Genomic DNA, 13,122 nt, shown 5'->3' with positions numbered 1-13,122 from the left:
ACATTGGTGGACAGGGTGCCTGACTGTTTAATGATTCACTAACCATTCTTTACATTTGTTGTTATTTTCAATATTGTCTAATGTCACTATCAATAAGACTTTCCTACCACAATGGAAGCAGAGCTTCTCATTGAGGAACCAGTTAATCTGTACCAGGATGATAGCCGGGTTTGGGAGAGATTCCTTACCATCTCTGTGAGTGTATCTCGCTGTTTGTATTCTCTGACATGGTAGCCCATACAGTCTCCATCGCTCCTGGTTTTGTGACCCATGAAATGAGTCATTTGCTGCATTGTGGAGGAAAGCTTCTCTATTTCATAAATCAACACTGCTGACGGGGCTGTATAAACAAGGTGAAATGACTGGTACACTGGGTACGCTGCGTACGCTCCAAATCCCATCCCTAATCCCCAATTGGTTCGTCTAACTCAGGAAGTCCTACAATTGTCCAATGAATGGGGCCAGACATAAAGGCTGGCTGCTCGTTGTGCAGCGCCTGATGCACAATGCCTGGCCAATGGTGTGGTCTTTAGGGAGGTCGGGGTGGCGTTGATGCAGTTTTAGGAGTTAGAGATGGTGTACAGCCAATCCTAGCCAGGTAATGAAGGTTCAGGAAGGGATGCAGAGGCAACAGGGTTGGAGGAGTGGAGACGAAACATGAGCACCGCATGACGGTGAGAGATGATGTAAGATTGTATTGATTCCGGGGGCGAATAGGTCCACAATTTTATATGCAATGTTTAGATTGGTATTTTAGTGGCCATGAGTTTATGCGCCTCTCTACTATTTCTGGTTGGACATCATATGGTAGGCAGGTGGTATGTAAATAGCACATGGTCAGTTGCACAGAGCAAATCACAGTTGAATATCAACATGGATCTGGAGGGGTTTTCTACCCGGAGCCCAGTTCCATAGCTGGTACAAGTTACCTTCAAGAGCTAATGGTAGATTAGTTCAACTTCCACAGCTCCTATAACAGTGATACATATATTAGATGAGACACTGACGGGCAAAAGGTGAGACCAGCATATATATGTAACTTTTTATAGAGGTTTATATTGGTGCAAATGGGATACATGTGGACAAAAAGCAGTGCATGAAAATTGGATTTACTCTACGTCAACTGTTGACGCCAGAATGAGAGGATTTGAGAAAGGGATTTAAAAAAAAAAAAAGCAAAGAGGTAAAAATAGCCGATGTGAGAAAGGAGTAAATGAGAGCACTTTTGGGGGACATTGATGTATGAAAGGGTGAGCAAAGGCCTTGGTTGTATGTGATATAAAGTATAATTTATGTATTTTTATGTTTGCAGATGATTTCACCGCATCGGAACACACTCATATATGCATTATGAATTGTGAGATGAAATAAAAATATGCATTGATAATAAAAATCAGAATGAAGTTAGTGATTGTTTAAGAATAAAGACTATGTTATCAAAAACTTTCACCTACTCAGTGTGTGCTGATGATGATTGATTCAATGTGTTGTTGATAATGATTGACTGCACACAGTAAACAACAAACTCTTTTCTTTGATTCTTTTTTATTAATGTCACTCTTTACAATAAGTCACAACAAGGGAACCGGCAAAATAACCAGACGAACTAAATCCATCAATGTGGCTTTTATGTCGCTGGGATTCAGAAAATCCAATCTGCTTCTACTATCAATTCACTGAGGGTGATTTATCATCTCTCTAGCCCCCTAAATCCAATGTGTCATTTTGGGATGGCGCTCCTTCGCCCTTAATTCTCCCGTTGTCATGGAAACAGACCTTCCTTCCTTGCTGTCTGCAAGGAGAATGAGGAGGAGGAGGAAGAGGAGGAGCAGGATGAAGGCTCCCTTGACTTTCAGGACGTGGCTTGTCTTCTCTCCTGCCTGATGGCTGCAGCACAGAGAACAGCAGAGTTGGAAGAGGGGAGGGGGGGAGAGGCTAGTTTTCTCTTTTTTCTTTCTATTTTGGTGTTTGCTTCAGTTACAGTGAACATCTGAGAAGAATGCAGCCCTGCAACTGGGGACAAAAGTACACCTACTCACTGAGATTGAGAGAGAGAGAGGAGGGGCAGAAAGAGAAGTAACAAAGAGATAGAGAGAGGTAGAAGGCAAAGAAAAAATGCAGGAATGACAGCGGAAAAAGAAACAAGAAGAAAGTGCCAATTATTTCTCACAGAAAAGTTATCCATCTCTTATATTCCACTGAAAATAATGTTATTTTCTCTTTTCCTATCTTTCTGTCTATATGCATGCACACAAATTGGAATACACACACACACACACACACACACAAGCAGACAAGCACATGCATATGCTCACACACGCTCACTCACTCACACACACACACAAACACACACACAGAAACACACTTTAATGCTCCCTCTCACATGAGCACTTCTCGTCATTCCCATTTACTAGATTGTACTTTATTATATGTTGTCCAGTCTTCTTTTTAAGCAAGCTACATATAGTGGCACGCTTCTATGTGTTCGATTTACTTAGGTCGTCCTTTTTTGGTGAAAAAGTTGTCCAGCATCACAACTGTCCGTCTATCGACCAATCAGAGCCCATATTTGCACTACACGTCTCTCTCAAGTGCCAGAAAAAACGAAACAGAGAAATGACAGGTTAACTGTGGAGAGACATTCAAGGGGAGCTCTCTCTCTCTCTCTCTCTCTCTCTCTCTCTCTCTCTCTCTCTCTGTGTGTGTGTGTGTGCGTGTGTGATGCTTTTTTGGGGGAGCTTGTGCAATGTGTATGTCATGCACATCAAGATTCACCCCATGAAATCATTAATAGGCCTAAGCAGGTTCTTCTTGATTTTTGTCATTTGTGTGATGTTGTCATCAGCGTAGCCTAGATGCTGGGAATTACTGGAAATTTTGAATGTACAATTGATATACTTGGGTTTGATACTTTAAGCTGTTAGACTGGTCAGCTTCACAGACAAAACAGGTGGCGAGCTTAGCACTAAGCTAGTTTACACTTGTTACTTCAAAGAAAGCTCCCTCATCCAAATGCAGTCTCTCTCTGATGCAATGATTTTAGACTGTAGGACAGAGCCGCTCCAAGCTGGCCAGTCAGGCATGGAAACAACTGAAAGGTTTGGCTCACACACTGTACATGCAGTAACACTTAATATAATTGAAAAAAAAAAAAACCTTCAGTAACTGTGGTCACAATTTCATACATAATATATCACTGCAGTGCACGCTATACTGTACAGTTATGCAATTATACATATGCCAAAATGTAATAAGAATGATATTTAACACTTAGAAAAAACAATACTCAAGTTTAATCACAATCAATATGCCGTCCTCTTCGCTGCACCCTCCTCTGTAATTAACTTTCACTACGGGCAGAAACAAAACAAGGTCAGCTATTTAGACACCCTTGGGAGCTGGTAGTCTAAACAGGGTCATCTCTCCTCTCCGCTCCTCTCCTCTCCTCTCCTCTCCTCTCCTCTCCTCTCCTCTCCTCTCCTCTCTGATCTTCTCTCCTCTCTGATCTCCTCTCCTCTCCTCTCCTCTCCTCTATTTGTTCCATCATGTAAAAATGGAACAGAGATCTGACTACAGCCTTGGCCACCGGCCTCTGCTGCCCCTCTCACTCCCACCTTGTCCTCCCCTGCCTTCTGCCTTCCCTCCTCCCTTCCCGTGTGGATGAGAGACAACCTTGGACCTGATAGCCATATTCAAATCTCCATTTGACTGCAGAATATATTTAATTAATCGATGCTGCAATAATGCAGCATTAACGTGAACCACCCTAAAAGTTAACTTAAAGTAACACTTTACCCAGCAATGGCTTTATTCCAGTGTATTAATGTGTTTTTACCAGTGGAACAGTATTGTAAGGACATAATAATACTGTGCAGGCACTTAATGAGAATCTGCATAATAAAACAATTTATGTACTAAAATCAGAACTTACAAAAAGTTTAAACTTTTCCTGCTCTTTTCTTAATTAAAATTGTATTCCGCATTTAGTACAAAGGTGATAGGTTATGTGATACATTATATCACTGGCTGACAGAAAATAAATTAACTGCATTGTACTGTGGAACACATATTTGTCATATCCTATTGACTAGACTTTGCCTTGTAAGTATATTTCAGATTCAAAATAAAAGTGACAAATGATTTAGTGTTGCACTTACCTCTACTGTATTTTCAACAACCTTCTCCAAAGCAATGCACCAGCAACCCACAAATACTCTATGAGTTACCAAGCCTGACAATGCAAATTTTTGCATAGAATGTAAGCTTACGTCAAAAATAACCTTGGTTTCAAAGACAGAGACCCGATCATGTAGCCAGGAATAATGTTAGGCAACAAGTTGGCTGCTGCCCAAAGCTTTATAGCAATTTGGACATACAAGGATAACCTAGGAAACAAAATGGTGTGGAAACACTTGGTCCAATTTATTTTCTGCGGGCAAATAATATAATGCATCACCTCATGTTTCATAACCTCAGCACTCAATGAGACACAAGTACACAGACAACACATTACAGAGATATGAATATAATATTTTCTGGTTTCTACCTGCTGTCCTACTTAGTCCTACTAGATAATAATAAATTAAAACTAATGAAGGTCTCACATTAACATAATGTCAGTAAAGAAAATAGTCTGAATGATTGGTGGGTCACTCAGTAACACCATTGTCAGGTACTGGAACATTTTTGTAAGTACTTTTGTACACATACTCTACTCATATTGACTCACAAACATTAGATCTTCTACCCCTCTCCTCTCTTTGGTATCCTTTCATATAAAACAACCACAGACTTCTGGGTATGAAGTCCTCAAAATTCAAACAGTTACCTCTTGCTGCTATTTGTGGCTTCCAGTGTGTGAAATGTGCTTAGTGCAGCTTTACAGGAATGACACTCATTGCAGAACTGCATTTTTAATTAATATCTTTCTGCGTATTTTTCCAAATTCTCTTCTCATGGTATCACATAATTTCATTCTCTCTTATTCTCTTTCGAACCATCAACCTTGACATGCTGCACATTTGAAAAACTGAATGGCATCCATTGCAACAACACAACACATTTTCTGCGATATCAGTATCTGCTGTAGAACTGTAAAATTGTAACTGTTCACAACATTGTAATACCTGCAGTCGGTATGAATCACACACTTACCGTAACTATCATAATAGCATAGTCAAAGGAAGCAATGGAGATCCTTTAGGTCGAGCAACTGGCTAAGGCAACAACACAGACAATAATCTATTTAAGACCTGTAGAGTTTTAAATGCAGTACTTTATTTGTCTTTTGTAGACTCCTGTCCCTGCAGAGTAATAATTTTCTCCATCTTTTCCCCCTAGACATCTTTCTTTCCCTCTCTAACTACTTCTTTTTGGTTCTGTTGTTTTGATATGGGCGCATGCCACCGGGACTCTCCATGTTTCTTTTCTCTTGTCTTCCTGGGGAAAGAAAGAGGGAACTCCTGCTCAGAAGTAGGACGTTGCGTTCTACTCATTAAAAATAATTGGTCTCTGTTCAATTAAAGCTCAGTGATGCTTCTTTGATCTAGCCGGCTCAGTGTTTTTTATCTGTCTTTTCATCCAAATCAACTGTTCAGAGTTGGCAAAAGTATTGGATAATTGGTTCTAATGTGTGTGTGTGTGTGTGTGTGTGTGTGTGGGAGGGGAGGGGGGGGGGGGGAGAGCTACTAGGGAATGATTACACTTGTTTTAATGAAATGAGCTCTGATAGTTAAAGAGACTGAATTGAAACCTTGGAGTTGCTGCTGCAGCACCTTGTGAGACAATCTACGGTCCCAAGACAGTAAACACAGAGGATTTTCCACTCTCTCTCTCTCTCTCTCTCTCTCTCTCTCTCTCTCTCTCTCTCTCTCTCTCTCTCTCTCTGTGGTTTGCTTCCTATGGCTTCACCCTCTATTTGCAGATGAATACTGTGAAGGCATACTGCAAGCAAGCACGTTCACCAATACTCAAGAGACACAAGACACACAAGACACTCAAGATGTGCACAAGTTCATACACAGTGCACACATGCATGTCCCCCCCCACACATGCACACACACACACACACACACACACACACACACAGACGACCTCCTCATACTTCACACACTCACACGCACCATTATTATTAAAGAAGCTCTGCAGTATGAGCATGTAAATGTGCTGGCAGTGGTTCCTGTTACACAGCGGTGCTATTCTGTTCAATCCCAATAGCCCAGGGACAGGAGGGATACTAAGCCAAGCTTCGACTGCAGCTATACTGTAACACTGCTACTTTAATCATTTCTCTCTCGCTCCCTTGCTCATTCTCTTTGTACCTCTCTTTTTTTCCCTTTCCCTCCCTTCCTCCACTTTCTCTCTCTCCTAACTTTTCTCTCAATTCCCTCTCTACCCCTCTATCCTATTTGAGACACTTCTCTTCGATTTAGCTTCTCTTCTTTCATTCCTTCCATTTCTCCACTCCACTCGACGTCTTCACTGTTTCTCTCTCACCTCCCTCCTCCTTTCTTTCCCCCTTGTTCTGCCCATCTTATACTTGTTCCCTGTTAATGCGTTCTTGTGATTCTCTCCAAATGTACCCCACAAATCTACATGCATGCGTAATACATAGGCGGTAGAGATCAATGCATTTTTAATAGAAACTCCTCTTGTATATGCATTTATGCTGAGATACATAAATACATGCTTATCTGTGCAATAATGTGTGATGTTACAACACACACAGTATGCACACCAGCACACACAAGCATGAATACGGGAATATGCAGAAGCAATATATGAATTGCACACTTGCACAGATGCAGGCATGCACAACTCATCTCCCCACACACACACACACAGCCACACACAGAGATCCTTTGTCTCATTAAACACTGCATGTCAAAGCTATACAGTAACTGAACCCCATATGGCTTTATAGAATTACAACAGAGGGAACGTCAAAGAGATTGAAGATTAAAAGATGTCTGTAATGCCATAGGTTTATAGCTTTGCTGATCTAGTCGGCAGATCATTAGGAAACATCACACACTGCAGACATTCATCACATTTAAGGGCTTTGTGGATCTAACAGAGAGAAGAACAGCCTCCTCTGCTGGAGTAAAGATTATGTGACAGAGGGAACCATAACAACAAAACTGAGGGCCCATACTGACAGAAGCACATCTGCTCCTGTGTTTAATGAATGAAACTTTAATGAAGGTTGTTGAATTTTGTGTGAGGAGTCAGATTTAGAGCTATTGCGTGTTCAAAATGACATCCATTTTTACATGCTGACAGAGACCCGGCGGTTGCTGAGGCAACGTGCCGAGTTTTTCCAACTGACCTACAGGGCTCATTGGCTGGCTGCTGTCTCTTTGAGGGGCGTTTTGGACAACTAGGCTTTTTCAACAGCTTTTCTATTGACATGAAACATGGAAAAAACCCTGAAATGCCTCATTAATGACAGAGGTCAGAAAAGAATGGCAAGACCCATTCAAGATAACGGGATGAGGCGTGAATGTGATACCAAAAATGTGCAGGATGCTAGTGAGTCAGCATGGACCAAGATCCCTGCGGGACATTTTCAGCACCTTGTTGAATGGTTTGAAGAATTCAGGCTGTGCTGAAGGCAAAATGGGATCCTACTACTAGCTAGGTATACCTGATAAAGTGAATGCTGAGTGTATGTAGTCACTATAGACATACATGCACACATAGTTTGTAACTTTATTAAAATGGTGTTAAACTCAGGCAGGTTTGCAGCAACGTCTATTGTGTCTGTTCTTGAAATTAGTTTAATACCCTATTCATTAAGTACATTTAATTGAAAACAACATGAAGCACATGATTCATATGTTAAGACATAGTGCAGGTGAAAACAAATGTATAGTCCTAAATATTTCATAATATGGGACCTTAAAATCAGTGATACATTAAAGAGTATGAGAGAGATAACAGATGCAGATAACAGCTAACCTATAAAATGAGACTTTAGATGTTCATTTCACGGTTAAAAGAGTCACTGAGAGGAAAGTTAGCAGGCCGTCCAGGATTTCCAGAAGAAGACTAGGCAGCCTTTTTTGCGGATTCGAGATGGCTCAGATGTCTCAGTCCAAAGTGGATCAGCCTCATTTTCACGTCGAATCTTCTCCTGTGTGTCTTTGTCTTTTGGTCCGTGGTGGATCATTTTATTTTGAGATTTTGAGAGTTCGTAAAGCAGCCACACCAAGTTGGGTTTATTTGTGGATCCCTGTGGAAGAAAATGTGGAGTTAATGTGAAGGTAATGTAAGGTATTATAAACACATACACATACACACACACACACACACACACACACACACACACACACACACACACTTTCATGGATACCCAAATTGGAAGGGGTCCTACAGTGAGGAAAGGTGATACTATAGTAAATCAGATGTGTCAGGCTGAGGGGTCCAGAATTTCTCATTTCTAGCAGTGCGGCTACACACACACAAACACACACACACACACACATGCACACACACACACACACACATATAAGGCCATATAGCCACCATGTGCGGTCATTTTACAGCATTATGGGCTGCACTCCCATAAAACGTGAGTTCACTGCTAATGGGAAAACACCACTGAATCTCAGCATTCACATGCCGCTTCTCCAAGACCACTGGACAGTTCTATGTTTGTTTCTGAACATTTGCATCTGTCGCCTATAGCCAGAAAGGAGAGTGCAGAGATGGTTTAGCACCCTGATCTGTAATCTGCAATTTCACATGGAGGTGCAGCTCCGAGGAGAATCTCACGACAGAAGTAGGACAGATAACCATGACAGCATCCGGGATGATTTACTGAGACTAAGATTACATTTTCAGCAGAGCAAGATAAAGAAAATTTGTGTGTACAAGCACAGGCAAATATTATTAATGGGGAAGCTCTAGGCTGAGCAGTTTAATCACAGACGAGAATTAGGGCCTGGTTTCAACTGTTTGGGAAGAGAGTTTTTCATGTTGACTAATGTACTAGATAAGATTGTCCTGTGCCTTAGGAACATATGTTAATTCTTAAACAGAGGAGAATTCAGTTAAATTGAAGGGAATGACATGCGGAGGAGGGAACTGAGGAAAAATAAAGACATCTTACCTGTTTGTCCTGTAATTTGTCGAGCCTTGCCGATGAGTCATGGAGAAGTTTGAGGTCTGTAAATCCCTGTACAGTCTCTGTATTGTCCGCCATGCAGAATGCAAAACATGAGAGTGCCAAAATGCACAAAATTTGGGCCAGATACATCGTTACTCGGGGAAAGCTGGTATGCCTCTTGTTTAGAGAATGTCCCTTGGTAAGACAAATGTTCCAACAAGCACTGCTGATGCACAGCTCAAATGTACAACACCTTGTACAGTCTCTTTTTAAAGTAGTGCCTTTGCCTTAAAAAGGGAGGAGTGTACAGGATATTCCCATATAGGCCATCCTAAATCTGTGTTTGTCCCCAGCAATGCACTGAAGCATGCTCCACGTAATTTACAACAGTCATTAGGGGTGAGACAAAAGGTCTAAATAAGGACATTTCCAAGTAGCCCATTTCCCAGTGTCATTGTGTACATAAACATACTGAAAGTGGCATCTGGTTGTATAAGTGAAGGTCATCCTGATTCCGTCATTTGGATTTTCTTGTAAATGTGAAAGATCCCCTTCGCCTCCTTGATTAAAAGCAATTTCCCAGCAAGGGGAGTGCCATGTGCACTCATGCAAAATAAAACATTAATGACACTGACACGGGGCAACAATGATCTCATTAACCCGGTTTCTGTGCCATAAAGTTGAATCAACGGGCAGCGCAGACACCGGGATATCCAGAGGCCACAAAGGTTAGCTCATCATAACGTTACACCCAGTGAGTCTGTTCTGTACATCTCTTTAATGAGATTTCCAGTCCGTTTAACTTAACAATTCTACTCTACACCTTAAGGATTATTTGCCGCAGGCCATAATGATTTTGTAGTGGTATATCCTGTAAGTATGCAACTGTCACATTCCATGGAAATATAATTTGGTAACCCCTCCTATTGTAGTCAGAACTAGCAGCTAAATACAAGGTTTACCAGGTAAATACAACATTTATTATCTAAATAATAACTTCTTAGGTCTTATGTCATTTAAGTGTAAAGCAATGTAGGTCAAAATAACTACTTAGATTTGATTAATTTGTATAAATGTATTTAAAGCCATGGTAGGTAAGTTTGAAGGATAACACTATATTGGATAGTCGGATGTTGATACTCAACTATCAGGTGACAAAAAAAAGATGTTCAGTGTGACTAGTGTCACTATTTGATGCATCTCCACAGACTATGCAACCCTAACAATGATCTTTACCTAACCCTAAACCCAACCCTAACCTGCTATTTCTAACATTAACCCCAACCCCAAGATTAACCCTAGTCCAGACATTGATTCTCTACAGACTACTTTTCACACAATTAGGAGTATCACTTGAAACTCAATAGATCTTTCACACATATGGGTCCCACTTTGGGCTGTGTTGGTTTTTAAAGAATAAATAGGCTAAATGGGGATTTACTACTGTATGTTATATACAGCCTACTGGTATTAGAGTATAATGCTAAAGCACTATGATTGGTAGTGACTTGAACTGATGAGTACTTCAGCTGTTTCTAAGTATTTACCTAAATGTATAGCTGATAACGTATTATTTTTACCACATATTTGCCTCATAAATACCTATAGGCTGACTCTGTAAAAGGAAGGGTTCCCTATAGCTTGTAAAATTCAAAATTGAGTATAATCTGCTCTGCTAACTTGCATTAGGCTACATAAGACAAATGAAGTGTTTAAAATGGTGGGGGGTTGGGAGGATTTGGGTCAACAATTCACAATAATTGACTTTGCCTATAGTCACGACAGACTACCACACCAACTGCCCACTGGCTCCAGTGTGAGGGATCTATATTGGAAATTGAAGCAATTGTATCGGATTGAGAATTGACCTGAACTGAAAAAAACAAACAAAAAAACTCTGAATATCTTGTAAGCTAAACCGACAGCGTAAACAAAAGTACATTTCTCTAATTTATAACTTTTGAGAATCAGCTTTAACATGCCTTTAACACTATTCAAGCATATTTAGCCTACCCTTTAACCCTTTAACATAGACAAGGGAACTTGGAAAACATACAGTAACTGACTTTCTAACCCTGTAAGACATGTGTGGGCAACACTAAAAGGACAGGTGTCCTTCTCAGATGGGAGACAACCTTGAAGAGAGTCAACCTCTCAACAAATCGCCATTTTAACCTTATTATAAAGGTGTAGAAGCCTAATGTAGCCGCCTAAACAATTAGTAAGTGCACTGTCGGGAGCAGAATAATCCTGTTAACTTGGCTATGGAGAGCGCCTCATGGCAAGAGTGTTTCCATCCATGCTGACAACTGTCTGCACTGGGCCATGTAGGACCTGTTTTATTCAAGGTGGCATCAAGGTGTGTTTTTTCATTATATCAGTAGCTTCCAACTGGGATGTGTTAGAACAGTAGGAGTATTAATGAGCGTGATGTTGCGATTTTGCTCAAAAAAGGGAGAAAAAAACCTGTCAATCAATGTGGTAAGTGATCACACTTTATTCACCCACACAACAAGGGGCTTTGTTCAGCTGTTACTTGTGTTGGCTGGCTCTCTTACATAATCATATGAGGCTCAATGTGTTATTTCTGACTCTGAGAAATCAATACCTTGGAGTCTTCTGTGTGCCATGGTACAAAAGGACTAAACACAATATGTGATTTAAGCAAGTTATTGTGCCTTTTTGTGACTAGCTATATAGGGAGTTTGAATCTATTGATCACAGTGACAGATATGGGTGAGTGAGCTTGAATGATTGTGCCTTAGGGGCCTATTACTCTAGTGATAGCAGTCTGGGTGAATGGAAGGATAAGACATCAGAAATCACAAGAGGAATGAGGCTAGACAGGATGGAAAATGGTATAATTATCCAGCTTTTAATGATGGCTTCTTTCAAACCATTGGTTCAGATAGCCTGTGGAATGAGCGGGCAGATTAAGATGTCCCTGTGGTCTACTTACACAGCTACACATGTGAATGATCACTTTCTCTCTTCTTTTGCATTTCTTATTCATCTCTCTTTCTCCCTTGAACAAACCCTCTCATTTTCCCTTCTTGTTGCAGAGAGAGAGAGAGAGAGAGAGAGAGAGAGAGAGAGAGAGACAGAGAGTATGTGAAAAAAAAAACATAATTTCACAATATATTTTCTCAATATCTCACTTAATGCGCATTTTCAGTCCTTGCAGCACCGGAGACAGCACCAGTTGCATTGCAGCGTTGGCCCCCGCATTTAGAAATCCCATCGGAAAAAAGCTACAAGCAGTGTGAGCCATAAAATTTGATCCGTTCCATGCACCATTAAACAGGGTGCTGAAATTCCCAGAAATATTCTTAATGTGTGTGCAAATGAATGAGTATTTGAATGGAACAGCATAAAACAACAGCGCAAGAACATCACATTTACAACATGTTTCCTCTCCAGCTGTCAGAGGAACACACTCGTCATTCATTGTGACCAAATACTGATGATGTCATTCATGGACTGGACTGGACCAGTCTCCTCCGGTCGCTCGGAACAAAGCAGAATCCACGTCAATGACATCAGCATGGTAATGGTCAATGTTTAGTATGATTAGCCCTAGTGGGAATGGAACCCCTAACCCTGTGCAGCATTAGTACCTTGCTCTATTCATTAAGCCATAGAGGGCCAGAATCTACGTGTGTCTATTGTAACAGGTGATTGGGTTTGAATGTGCCATTAGGTTGGTTAATAACTAGCCACAAGTAATATCAGAGGAGATTGCCAAAAAAGAGGACAAAAGATGCATTTAAACTGTCCAGTGACGAAAATGAAATAAAAAAACACTAATTTGTTGGCTGTACTGGCTCACTGACTTGAAATGTTCCATGAGTTTCCATTGTCATCATCTGAGCTTTCACAAAAACTGCAATAACTGAATGTTCATTTGGTAAATATTGAAATGTTGTGTTTTATTCAGAGCTAACATTCATAAAAACTCATTTGTAACTTGAAAGCACCAGTTGACCTAGATCACAGATATGCACAGTGCACAC

The sequence above is a fragment of the Centroberyx gerrardi genome, chromosome 13 (assembly GCF_048128805.1).
Source record: "Centroberyx gerrardi isolate f3 chromosome 13, fCenGer3.hap1.cur.20231027, whole genome shotgun sequence".
NCBI lineage: Eukaryota > Metazoa > Chordata > Actinopteri > Beryciformes > Berycidae > Centroberyx > Centroberyx gerrardi.
Note: the sequence above shows the minus strand (reverse complement) of the source record.